This window comes from Perca flavescens, chromosome 14, assembly GCF_004354835.1.
Source record: "Perca flavescens isolate YP-PL-M2 chromosome 14, PFLA_1.0, whole genome shotgun sequence".
In the NCBI taxonomy this organism is placed as follows: domain Eukaryota; kingdom Metazoa; phylum Chordata; class Actinopteri; order Perciformes; family Percidae; genus Perca; species Perca flavescens.
The window spans coordinates 25,372,986-25,387,136 of NC_041344.1; the positions used below are offsets into that span (position 1 = coordinate 25,372,986).

Sequence of the window (14,151 nt, forward strand, 5' to 3'; positions counted from 1 at the left end):
ACCAGGAAAAGACAACACTTATGCCATATTACGATATCCAAAATCTAATATAGATATCTATGATATTTAGTCTCATATCATATCAAATATCGATATATTGCCCAGCTATAATACAGAGTAATTATCAACCTTGTCTGCCCTTTAAGGTGTCCTGTTATAAGACCTTTATGAAGGCTGTCTATGTGGAAAAAGCTTTTGGGGCCAACAGGGATTTTTTCTTTCGGTACAGTACAGTGGTTGGCCACTGGGTGCATGATGTCAATGTCCCAACCCCTATATAGGCTAGCCTCTGTTCCACTACCCTTATAGATAGATATATTTCTTCTTCAACAAACTTTTTGCACTCCTAAATTCTAAATTGTACATTGTTGACATTATGTTTCTACTTTCTCACATTGGGCCACCACAACAATTGATCAGCAGAATAGTGTGAAACCGAAGGCAGGAATATGGGTCGCTACGCTAGGTTGGTCTTGTGCAAACCCAGTAGAAATAAAATAGGGATTCAAAAGAATTGCTCCATGATGCTGTCAAAACTGAAGTCAAAAACTCCACAGGGTATCTTTAAGTACAGAAGCACGGTCACAACCTCATTGGAGCTGGAGTTGTTGTTGTTGTTGTCTTTTTCACAAAATAATCTTAACTTTTACTAGCTTTTACCAGTGTTGTCAAGCTTTTTTAGGGGGACCTAAATCATTTTGTCAAACTACTTTTCCCAAGGTTGTAAATTTCATGCTCAATTTCCAGTCTTTTCTTTTGCTAAAATTACAAAGTTTCCATTTTTACCAGCTGGCCAGATACCAATTTAGCTCTGACAACAAAACCCAAGTATCACATTTCAGCTTTTCAGAAAGAATGATGGCAGAAGCCTAACTAAAGAAACAGAGATGAACTGAGAAGAAGACAAAGTGTAGGCTTCCTATATAGTTTGACTGAGAAAATCTGCCAATCACTATCATCATGATGGGATCATTCCTGACTGTGTGTATATTTTGGCATTATTTTATAGTATTTTCATGATGAAACTTGTCAAAACTATGTCAGAAATAACATTTACTGTGGGAGTATTAACCCTGCCTTCAGAGTGGCTAATCCACCTATAAGAACTGCATCAGTAATATAGCTATACAGGGAATCTTTTGGCATTGGAACATTGTTACATTAAGGACTGAAAAATATCAGAATTGGCCTTCAAAAACTCATATCCGTCTAACCCCAGCTGGCGTGTGAGAGAGAAAAAGATGGAGACTGCAAACCACATCTTAGCCTGCCAAAAATCACATTTCCCCTCGACAGTATAGCTGGTTTACATTAACTCTCACACATGCATGGCGAAGCCCGAGTCCACCCACTTCACATTTCATTACCAAGAAAAGCTCAAACTGTTACACAAGTCTCTCCAATAAAGCAGGAATCTCTAATGCGATTCATCAAACCTTAAGATGAAAAAGAACTGTTAAAATTTGTGGGTAAGTGCTGGGGAGAAGGTATAGGAGGGGAGGGAACCACTACAGAATCATCTCATGGGATTAAAAGCTATGGAAACTAGAGAATCTGGGGTCAAACATGGCCTCTACTACCTCTCTCTACTATGTGTGATCTATTGGCCAGAGCAGTACAATACTAATGGCAAGGGAATAGCCACATATCGCATGTCTCTACTGCTGTATTACAGTATGTCTTCTGTAGGTTCTCTATCCGTAGTTCTACATTTTAGTGATTATTCCATATTGAACCAGGTTGAATGGGTCCAACTCGAGCTTTTTGTTGGACCCTTACAGATAATGGTTTATTTTGTATTCAGCCATGTGAAAGAGGCCAAGCACTTTATATGACCAAAGGTATGTGGAGATCCAAGCATTAATTAATTTAATTAATTTAATTTAATTAATTAATTTCCCCTCTGTGCATCAAGAAAGGTTTATCGTAAAACGCAACGCAAGTGTCTCAGTTTTAGGGGCTCAGAATCGCCATATGGAGGAACAGGAGACTGGGAGAAGAAGGGGAGGAGGTGCTAGTTTGACTTAAACAGCAGGAGGACTGCTGGAGCTGCTTCCACACTTCAAGGGCTTCATTAGACTACAAACCTGGGGTATGGAGTTTGAAAGAAGTGGGCATTTACTAAACGGAGTAACAAAAGACACTATTGAGTTGCATTATGGGAATTGTAGGATATGCTGTTTTGGGAGTTTGACCCATACTATAAACTAAAAGTCTTAATTTGGTTAGTATCTTGGCCTCTGCGGCTTTTAAACCTGTCTCTCATAAGTATCCCTAACTTAAAGCAGCCGTTCACTCAAGGAGAGCGGCGAAGGCCCTATTGAAACTGAAGGAATTATTATTCCTTCGTCCGGCAAATTAATTGGCTTTTTGAGGGGCTTAACATACTCCAAAACTCACCAAAATTGGCGGTCGCATCAATCCTGGTGAAAATTTACGTATTTTAAGGGTTGCGGGAATAGGCGCACAAAAATGGCTCGCTAGCGCCCCCTACAAAGTTACAAAAATGTAGCCCCTGCAGCAAGTTTAACGTAGACTAACGAAACTTGGTACACATATAAAGCATGTCAAGCCGTACAAAACAACTCATTGGAGCCATACCCTAAACCCAACAGGAAGTCCGCCATTTTGAATTGACAGAATTGAGGTATCACTGAACTCAGCAGGGAGTACCCGTTTCATTGGTGACAATTTGTAGTGTCTGTGTCAGTGTATGCAACTAGCTTAAATGGGATGCTGTAGTAAACATCCTGTGTCCAACTTTTGAACTTGACCTAGCAATATACACCTGCAACCATGGTAAGTGGACACGACAAAGATGAGGTGCTCACAATAACCTCCGAGATATTGTGTTGGCTGAACTGAACTGAACTGAATGACACAAACACGACACGTAAATGACCGGAAATTACTGCATTGGGTGGCAGGGTGAAAATATTTTTTCTATAATAGCACTTTTTTACTGAACACTGCTAAGAGTCCACCAGTTTTGTGTGGGTTTAAGTTGTTAGATAGACTAGCTGGCTGTGAAGAGTGGGTAGCGTGCTGCTATAGAGATTAACGCAGCACTATAGAGATGGAGAGGGGTGATGCATTTCTGCATTTCTCTGTGAATTGAGCATTTTGATACTTTCACATTTACATATTTATATAGCAACTCGACCTGCTATATAACTTTTTTACAATATGAGACCTTTAAAACATGTCTGGAGGGAATCTTTAATGAAAGTGCAATGCTAAATTGCTGGAGCCCTTTAAGAGTTCCCTTAATTGGCACTAATGGCCCAAAAACATTACCTTGCACGGCAGCTGGATTATCCATCTTGTCAGGCTTCAAGTTAAGGCGTGGCTTAGACGTGTGTGACAGCATAGATATGTACATGATGTGAAGGCCGCAACTATTCAAAATGACAATGGTGGAGATGGTCTATCCAATCACCTGCCAGGTATTTTTTTTAAAGTGCTTTCCCAAACAGTTTCCAATGAGGGCTTCTTAAATGGCGCTGTGTAACAAACCCTCTGGCGCGTCAGATTACCAAAAACAGACCAGACCAAAGAAGAAAACTATGGGAAAAGAGGCATCTATATACTTTTGGTCATATTGTGTGTATATATATATATATATATATATATATATATATATATATATATATATATATATATATATATATATATATATATTTTTATATTTTTTTTGATTAATTTTGAAAAGCTTCTGTCTCTCTTGTATGGATTTATTCACATACTATATTGGCTAAGTCTGAATAAGAAACACTATTGCCAAAACAGTGAGCGAAACCTAGTATTTCAAAAACCAACATACACCAGTTACTGTAATACTGTACCGCTATATTTCAAACTGTATCAAGATGATAAAGTCTCTCTCTTTCTCAAACTCCATATGGATCAGTTTAAACACAACCGGGTTTGGCCCACTTTCAGAATGTCACAGGACATTTATCTTTATTCCCTTCTTCCTCTCCCTACATTATACAGAAATGTCTTTTACAGATGTTCTCTCTGTACACTCTCTCTAAACTCATCTAACTCTCTCTCTCTCTCCTATGTACACTCTCTCTAAACTCATCTACCTCTTTCTCTCTCTCCTATGTACACTCTCTCTAAAACCATCTACCTCTTTCTCTCTCTCCTATGTACACTCTCTCTAAACTCATCTACCTCTTTCTCTCTCTCCTATGTACACTCTCTCTAAACTCATCTACCTATTTCTCTCTCTCTCCCTCTCCTATGTACACTCTCTAAACTCATCTACCTCTTTCTCTCTCTCTCTCCCTCTCTTATGTACACTCTCTAAATTCATCTAAATCTTTCTCTCACTCACTTTACTTACATGGTTTTCTGCCTTGTGCCTCGCACTGTGCCTGTGTACACATAGAGCTTTCCATCTGGAAAATATATCCTTTCACGCGATGCATAGAAGCATAGGAGGAGAGGACTTTCTTATTCTCTTTCCTCCTCTCCTTATTCTTAGAGACATATGGGAAGGCTAAGCAACTGAAACCTATTTAACAACATTTGAATTTTAGAAGACAGTACCCAGCTATGATAACATGTATGATATGATGTTAAAAAAAATTTAGTATAAGAAGATATGTTGTTAAATTGATGTATTCATATAGGAGTATTTTATTTTAAAGCAATGTTTAAGCATGAATTTACTTTTTTCTGACAAAGGAGCAACAGGTATATAATTATAACATGTTTCATAACATTATGTATGTATGTAATGATGATAACTTTTGTTACTTTAATTAAAGGAAAGTGGAAAATACCATGTTTTTTTTTCGCTTTTATTTTAATTGACCTCATCAAGATCATCTTAGGTATGATAATATTGCATTTACTTCATTGTGTCAAACTGCCAGAGAGCTGCCTATACTTCGCTATGTGCTGGAGTCTTCTTTGCCACACAATTAGCATTTCACTGCCAACAGTCACTAAAAGAAGTCATTTAACAGTGAAAGTTCACAAAGTTGACAAACACTTGTATTTACTAGGTATGTGTGTCGCAGATTATATGTGTGATACTTGATCATTTTTAGACAAGAACACTAGAGTGCGGCTCAGGCTGCATAGAGCAAGTAAGTGAGTAAAGTTTATTTCTATAGCACATTTAAACACAGCTCGCGCTGACCAGAGTACTGTACATAGCGCATTAGCCACAGGGTAATAAAATAAAAATAAATACACTTACAGATCAGTGATTTAAGTTAAAACGACATCAAGAGACAAACACTTAATTACAAACATAGCAGGGTAAGACAATTAAAACGCCGGGAAGGCCAATGTAAAAAGGTGAGTTTTGAGACTGGCTTTGAATATTGCAATTGAAGGGGCATTTCTGATGTCAGGTGGCAGTTGGTTCCACAGCTGAGGGCCAGCAACAGAAAAGGCTCTGTCACCTTTTTGCTTAAGCCGGGACCGTGGGACATGGAGCAGACCTTGGCTGGAGGATCTGAGGGACCTTGGAGCTACATGGGGATAAATGATATCTGCTATGTAGCTGGGGGCCAAGGCGTGAAGAGCTTTAAAAACCATCAGTAGTATTTTAAATTGTATCCTAGACTGGACTGGAAGCCAGTGCAAGGAGGCTAGGACAGGGGACTTCACGCTTTTTAGTGTCGGTGAGCAGCCTAGCCGCTGCATTTTGAACCATCTGAAGCCGTGCCACCAGTGTCATATTTCTGTCAGAACCCGACCCGACCTGAGTCCGAGCGAACCGAGACCGACCCACATCCGACAGGCACTCTGTTTTTTATGTCTGAACTGACCCGACACCGACGAAATTAATGTAAGCTGAAGCCCTGAGTTTGTGTTACCCCAACAGACTATTGTTAGTAGCCCAACACAGACAGTAGGTACATCATTCTTTCTTTTTCCACTATATTTTCACTAAAAAAAGTTTTTACGCACCGTGTCAAGTAGGCCGAACCCAACCTGAACATAATTTGTCAATATTTGTCCGAAACCCGGCCCAACCCGTCGGGCTCACTTCGGGTATCAGCACTCTAAAGTACACCCCAGTTTTTAGGTTACAATATTGGCACACACACTTAGCAAGGCCTATGGTAACACTCTCACAGGATTAAACTAGAAATTAATCTTACCCACAAAAATACTTCCCCAAGAACTTTGAATTCAAGAGAACTCTGAAGCAGGAAACCTACTGTTCAGAAAACTAGGATATTTTAGGCCGTGCAAAAGAACCAAATGATGACATGAAAGCACATGGAGATGCTTGTGAGAGGAGTTCAATTGAATTGTGTTTTATTGGTGTTTTTATTTAGTGGCTCTGGGATACCAACCGCCTTTGTTCCCTGCCCAGGAGAAGGAATTGCCGGTGCCCTCTGTACAGGAACATCTTTGCCGCTGCCACCGGGTGTGGAGCGATGCCCAAGAAGCACTGCTTCGGACCACAGAGCGAAATAAAAAGGTGGCGGACAGGCACAGAACCCCTGCACCCCCTTTCCAACCTGGCCAGGAGGTCTGGCTCTCCTCCAAGAACATCCCTCTGCGCACGGAGTCCCGCAAGCTTTCCCCCAGATATTTGGGACCCTTCGCCATCGACTCCATGGTGAACCCCTCTGCTGCTCGGCTGAAGCTCCCTCCAGCTATGAAGATTCACCCGACTTTTCACGTGTCTCACCTTAAACCCGTGTCCTCCAGTCCCCTGTGCCCACCTGCGGATCCCCCACCTCCAGTGCGCATCATTGACGACCATCCTGCCTACACGGTCGGCCAGCTGTTGGACGTCCGGAGGCGTGGCAGGGGTCTGCAATACCTGGTTGATTGGGAGGGTTATGGACCAGAGGAGAGGACCTGGATCCCTAGGAGGTTCATCCTGGAGCCGCAGTTGGTGACGGACTTTCTAAGTCTGGTGGGACGCCGAGAGGCGTCTGTTGAGGGGGGGGGGTACTGTTGTGGGTCAGCTGCCTTGTTCCCCCTTCCTGTGTGTTTGTGTCTCCCTTTTCCTCTCTGTGTCTGTCTGTACTGAAGTGGCAGGGGGCATGTCAAGAGGAACTGGGTTCACCTCCTCAGCGCCAGATCGTTACATACCCCGACGTGGTAACTTGGCTCAGTATCCCTGCTAGCAACTCTCTCGACTCCACGTTTGTTTTGTCTAACTACTATTCCTCTGTGCAGATCCTGCTTTACCAGCTCCCCACCTGCCGTGCTCCGCCGTGCTGCCTGCTTGCCTGCCTCACGCCAACTCCGACATATCCCCCCGCTTCGCCTGGTTTCAACTGTGGACCTTCTTCAGATCCGCCACTGCCTGGTTTCAGTTCACTCCCGGAAAACTACTAACACAGCCTCGGTTGTTCATCTCTACTGCATATCGTCATCTAATAAACACTTGAACTATTATCTGTGTCCTGTGAGGTGTCTCTGTGCGTTGGGCCATATATACAGCCTTAACAGTTGTATGCCTCGTGATGATGTACTGGTAGGTCACACACTCTGGCCTTTATCTGTATTAGCTACCTACATCGCTGCTCATACCCAGCCTGTATGCTCCTGCTTTTCCTAACAAACAAAAAAAGAACCAAACACGAAACTCTGAAGAGCCTCTGTGCCAAGTCTCATAAGTACGCCAATGTACGGCCTTGATCAGCGTCTAGACGAGCCGTGACACACAAACAAAACCCAAGTGCTTCTCCTGAGTGCAATGTATCAGATGTAATGACCCCGCCTGCCTCCAGTCCACTTATATAAGGAAAGATTACACAAGCAAAAAAAAACACCGCAAGGAGCAGACAAATATAGCTCGGTGAATCTTCGTGTTGATCAAGGGTGTGTGAGCTGCAGTGTATGTGAGGAGGGCAGTGTGTTTGAAGGAAAGAAGGATGTGCATGAGTCTATATGTCAGAGAGGGGTGGAGGCACACAGGCAGAGATGGAGGGGAAGGAGGCAGGGGGTTGCACACATTGTCTGTGGTTTGGGAGAAAGAGAGCAATTTATCATCTCAGAGCGGCTCAAACGTACAAACTGTTTGGAAATTTACATTTTACTTTGGCAGTATTGTTTGAGATGAAAGTCACAACAGTGTCAAGTTAACGCACTGAATTAGTGTGAGAACAAAAAGGGAGTGGGGAGGAACAGGAGACAGGGAGAAGAAGGGGAGGAGGTGTTAGTTTGACTTAAACAGCAGAAGGACTGCTGGAGCTGCTTCCACACTTCAAGGGCTTTAGTGACAGGGAAGCTGCTCTATTCAGCACCGTCAGCAGTTTTTTGTGTGTGTGTGTGTGTGTGTGTGTGTGTGTGTGTGTGTGCATGCGTGCGTGTGGTACATGTGTGCCTATCCACGGGGAATGAAAACTCCCGGTGTTGTTGTTCCATAAAGCAAGGACACTTTCCCACATAGGCGCAAAGGACAAGTACACATCTACTATATGGCCACATACTATTCAGTACACTGATATATCACTGAGGCCTATGTACTGATATAAGCCTTTTATTAAAATTCCGATATCAGCCAGAATTGTATTCACCTTTTAGTGTACATGATAAAACATAATTCATTTAATATTTGATGAAGAAATTAATTAGCATGGGCCATTTTGATTGGATTCCACACAGTATTGTATGAATATGTTGGCCTACTGTACAGTATGTATGTACTCAGTGTCACTTGAAAAATGTCATTGATTTCTCAATACATATTACTCATTGAAAAAGTATCTCCATTACCTTACTAATTGACTAACTAAAACAGCAAAGGTTAGGTTAAGTTACTTACATTACACTACTTGCGTTATTCAGCCCGGCTCTGTCACAATTCCGAAGCCTCCACACCAACACGTCACGTCTTCTGTATGTGTAGAAATAGAAAACATGACATTGTGGTTAAACAAGCAGCCAGTCTAAGTTATTTACTGAAGGCTAACGCTAGCTTAGCCGCTTTGGCTAACCAAACGCAGCACGCAGGCTAGGCTTATCAGCCAAATGTAGGCAAAGCTACATGGTGGCCTCCACTGAGCTAAGCTAACACGTTCGGCAGCAGCCTGTTCTCTGAATGAAAATTGATATCAACTCTCCATCAAACTCCTGGTAAGACAGCAAACAAGTTGAACCCCAAATATGTCAAAGTTGCTGAGTATTATTGGGATTAATAGTCTATATTGACAATGTTTCACTTCTGGCACCCCACTCATGAACTTTGAAGCTTTTACGTCCTAAAAAAGGCGCTTGCTAACAAGCGGCTAAATAAGACTACAGAGTTTGTCATCACGCCGAACAAGGAAATCCATCTGCTCACTGGTCAGCCTTTACAGCCTTGTTATGTTCACACTGGCGCTTGTGCAAACTATTGGAACTCAAACTCAAACTTTTCACGCTAAGAGCAAAGGCTTTTGTACAAGAGGTAAGCTCACAAAATGAAATTTCAAGTTAGAAGCAAATGGTGGGGATGTTGATGCAACCGTGGTGTAGTTTATTATAGCCTTACGCTAGCGTTTAACTTCTGCCGATTACATTTACGCTTCAAAAATCATAAAAGTGATGTTTATTCATTCAGATTATCTTGCTGGACAAAACATGTAAGTATCATAAATGTTTGTGTGCTTCAGAGCTTATTTTCTGCAATAATCCAAAAATCCAATGGAAAAACTACCAGTGGCTTCTTTGTCGAGGGAGCCAGGGTGATGCTAACTTCCAGGTTGGCCTACAAAAATATATGTCATCCCTGCAGCACGCTTTAACGGAAATTGTTTTAGTGTGATAATGCTCTAATTAAAATGCAGTAAGAATCTCCATCGGTTTAACTTTACGCTGTGCTGTACAATTCACAAAAAGACAAACTACCAGGAGAAAAGCCCCACTGTGTAGTGTTGTCAGACCCACTGACTGTTACTAAACAATAGCAAAGGAACCATAAAGGAACACTTTGTATCATTCAGGAGGCTATGATGAGTGAAAAAAATGAACGTCAAAACACACACACTTGAGTTGGAGCGAGTCCGTAGTACGGTGGCACCCAGCAGTAAAGTGCAGTCATCCCTGGCTGGCACATAGGACACCCATTCACTCTGTGACAGGGTGTCACACCACATGATTTATGATGGGTAATTATGGTTATGGAGGTGACATCATATCCTACTCGCTGGCTCCCGCATGTATCCACGCTGTGCATATGTGTGTCTGTGCATGTATGTGTGTGTTCGCGTGTGTGTTCGGGACTAATTAGTTATGCTGTCTGGATCCAGCAGCGACTGTCTTTGTTTTTCTACAAAACGGAAGACAAGGCATGTCACAACAACATATCTCGCACTTCCTCCAGACGTGCAGCAATGCACACGCATTCACATGCACGTTTAAACACACATGCGCACATATGGGTCCACTAAAGAGTGCCTCTACCTTGCTTTCTTTCTCAAATTTTACTTCTCTGTTCATTGCAAGAACAGATAAGGCTTTTTTTCACCTCAGTAAGGGCGAGGACGGGCCAAAAGTAGCGGGGGAACAGGAATGATCACTCACATTTCTTGACAGAACTAACCATGGTTAGTTCTGAAATTGGTGGCAGTAAGAAGCATACAATTAGAAATCATTAGTCTGCATCTAACTACTGCTGACAGGCATGGGCACAACAAATGAGAAAATGGAAAGATTATAACACAATTTCTCTCTCCTGTATACATCTGCTAATTCACTTGCCAGGTCTAAATAAATGCATTAATTTAAAAATGATTTGACAAACCTATCTCTTGGATTAGATACACACAGAGGCTGCTGCGAAAATAAGTTATGTATACTGTGTGTATATATATATATATATATATATATATAATTAGGGCTGGGCAAGTTAATGTGTTATTAACACGTTAACTCATCAACTAATTAACGCCGACAATTATTTTATTATTTCTTTTATTATTGTAAAAGTCTGTTGCTCACAGGCTTTTATTTTGTAAAAGTCTGTTACTGACTGCTGCCGTGCTTACAGGAACCGGAAAAGAAAAGACTTGGCGGACAAACAAACCAACAAACATGGAGAAAGGTTCAGAACTTTTACATGGACATTTTCATTTTAAAGTTCTTCCAGACGGCGCAGTAGACAGAACCAAAGTTATTTGTAACCACTGCAAATTTTCTTATCACCGGAGTACTTCCATTCTGAAATATCACCTAAATGTAATACACACAGTTGACACCAGCAAATCATTCAAATAAACAAAGGCAAGAGAAGCTAACAAATGCCATAGCGAAGTGGATAGCTACAGACCCATGGGCCCATTAGTGTTGTGGAGGACGTCGGTCTGAGAAACATTCTGAGAATCGCAACAAATGACGGCAGGTATGAGATTCCCTCAAGACGCACCATCACAAGAAGAATACACGAGTTGTATGAAAAGGAGAGGACTGAAAAAGTGACACCTTTACAATGTGTTACTCTCACTGGGGACTACTGGACATCACTGGGGAACCATAATTACCTCAAAGTTACAGTTTTCATGTTATGATTGTGGCTCATGATTTTGTGGCAGTATATATATATATATATATATATATATATATATATATATATATATATATATATATATATATATATATATAACAGGATAACATGAATGCCCTGGCAGTGTCAATAAGCTTTAATTTGGTATTTGCTTTGATTACATTGTTTACATTGAGATTTACACTAAATATTTTATTTAACTAATACTGTATAAACAAAATGCTGATGTAAAGTGTTTGCAGAACAAATGTTATGGCACTTTCGTTCATATGGCAGAACATTTAAAATAAAATTGCGTTATACACTACTTTTGAATTCATTATTGGATTTTGCGTATAACAATGCGATTAATTAGGGAAATCATGCGATTAAAACTTTTAATCCCTTCACCATACCTAGAGATTGGCATGGGGTACTTTCCATAAAATCATCTCTCAATGCAAATCAAACCAGCTATTAGGCTAACTGACATACAACCATGCCAATCTCTAGGTATGGTGAAGGGTATGTGATGATGTGGGGGGGCTATTTTAATTCCAAAGGCCAAGGGAACTTTATCAGGATGCATAGTATCCTGGATCCATGAAATAACTGGCCTTTAAAAATAAAAATCTGCCTGCCTCTATGGGAATTTAACATAGGGGTGTACTGACTTTTGTTGCCAGCGGTTTAGACATTAATGGCTGTATGTTGAGTTATTTTGAGGGTACAGCACATTTACACTGTTATACAAGCTGTACACGTAATACTTTACATTGTAGCAAAGTGTCATTTCTTCAGTCTTGTCCCATTAAAAGTATAAGTAATATAATGAAAATATATATATAATGAAATATTTACTAAAATGTGAGGGGTGTACTCACTTTTGTGAGATAATATATATATATATATATATTTTTCTTTTTTTTTTATTATTATTTTATTTTTTTACTTGCACAGTTAAGTTAAATCCATCATCAAAGCTATTTTTATCACATATTTTTTGTCCCCAATCTTGACGGGGGAACTTTTATGTTTGGAGGCCAACAAACAGCACAGGACTGCAGATAATGTGCAAAGGCCACTGTGGGACACGAGTGTCCTTAATTAGCCAATTTGGATGAAACACAGTAATGCCCAAAAAATGAAAATAGATCAGACCCACTGCCTTCAGTCACTAGAGTAAGTAGCTTTACTCTGTTTTTTTTGGCTGTCGAGTAAACTCACTCGGAAGCATGGCCATAGCCAAAGGGGGCCTCATTTGGGAATGGGCTCCAAAATCCATATTTGAACTTTAAACTGCTATTAAGGTAGCAGCAGGAAATCAAACCAATATTTTCCATACATCCCTTTGCTCCCTGACCCGGCAGATATTTTAACAAAAGTGACCTTTTGCAGCTTTTCACCCTTGGCTCAGGCACAGATACAAACTTCAGGAACTCTCTGGCCCTCGCTACCGTTGTTTTAACAATGCACCCACTGGCCCGCATTCAAATTCACAAGGTCATAAAGAAATAGTATTCATATAGCACTGCTAGGCTGATGTCCAAAAATCTTTTCTTTTTTTCCCATCCCTGTATGAGCATTGGTAAGTTTAATATTATAAATACAACAAAAAGTGAAACAAACAAACAGTCTACTGTACCTGATCTAGTCCGGTCCATCTCTAATTGGACAGTATGGTTCCTGATGTAAAGACAGCAGTATGTGCGGTTGACTCTCCTCTCCTGCTGCCTTGCTCTTGCTCTTAAATGCAAATGTTTTGCTCTTTCCCCTTCTCTGCTGTTCCCGAGAGGCCGAATGTTCCTCCTGCAACGCTCTGTCAAGCTGCGTAAATTTGTGGACGGCACAAAACACTGAACAATTATTCGTCTGTATAACAACTCACTTGAAGTGGCGCTCTTAAGGCATCACAAGGCACAAGCTGAGTAACATGGAAAGCACACAATATCACACTTTTAAATAAAAGTATTGAACTTAATGCTTTTGTATTGTACTGAAAGAGAAACACATACGCCTTTTCTAGGGCTGTGCTGCATTTGCGTCCATTTATAAGAAGGAGGTGGACAGTCTCTCGCCGTGGGGGAAGGATAATTACTTAGAGCTGTACACTGAAACATGCAGGAAATATGGACGACAACATGACTTGAAAGAAAGTGCCTGCTCATCATCCCTTGCAGATGAACTGCTCAACAGTGAACTCAGCCGAGTCTGTAATGTTTTGATAGTCCCCCCCATCCCTCAAATAGCATGAGAACATCTCCTAAAGCCCACCAGAGGATTTTCTTCCTGAGGGCTCCGCAGGTAGCTCAGAGCTCCACAACCAATCCTTAGGTTTAGTAATCAAAAGCATCTTCACATCCTCCATTCCTGTGTCCCTCTGCTCTAAGCTCAGTCGGCAGCCAGCTGAAGGAAAGGACAAGAGAGATTGTCATCGAGACACCTATCGCCGATGCTTCATGGACATCTTTCATCTGAGAGAGACAGCAGTGATCCACTGAGAGCAAAAACAAACCACAACACCTGAACGGTTTGCTCAGGTGTCAGTCCGTCTGCCTCCGTCTGGTATTGACAGCCTTCCAACCGACTCAGGCCCCTACGGAGCTGTAATCCTACTACTGGAGCTGTTTAGCATATCCTATTTATTAGCTGTCTGCTTTCACATCTTCCTGCCTTCTGCTTTATTGCTGCCTACA

General features: G+C 41.2%; 1 long non-coding RNA gene across 2 annotated transcripts in view; it reads right to left on the reverse strand.

The window, feature by feature from the left end:
* LOC114568333 (uncharacterized) overlaps positions 1-14,151 on the reverse strand; it is a 107,494-nt gene that overhangs the window by 88,894 nt on the left and 4,449 nt on the right. For both annotated transcript variants that reach the window (XR_003694267.1, XR_003694266.1), the window contains exon 2: positions 8,759-8,830. This is a non-coding gene — a long non-coding RNA (uncharacterized LOC114568333). The remainder of the gene's footprint in view (positions 1-8,758; positions 8,831-14,151) is intronic.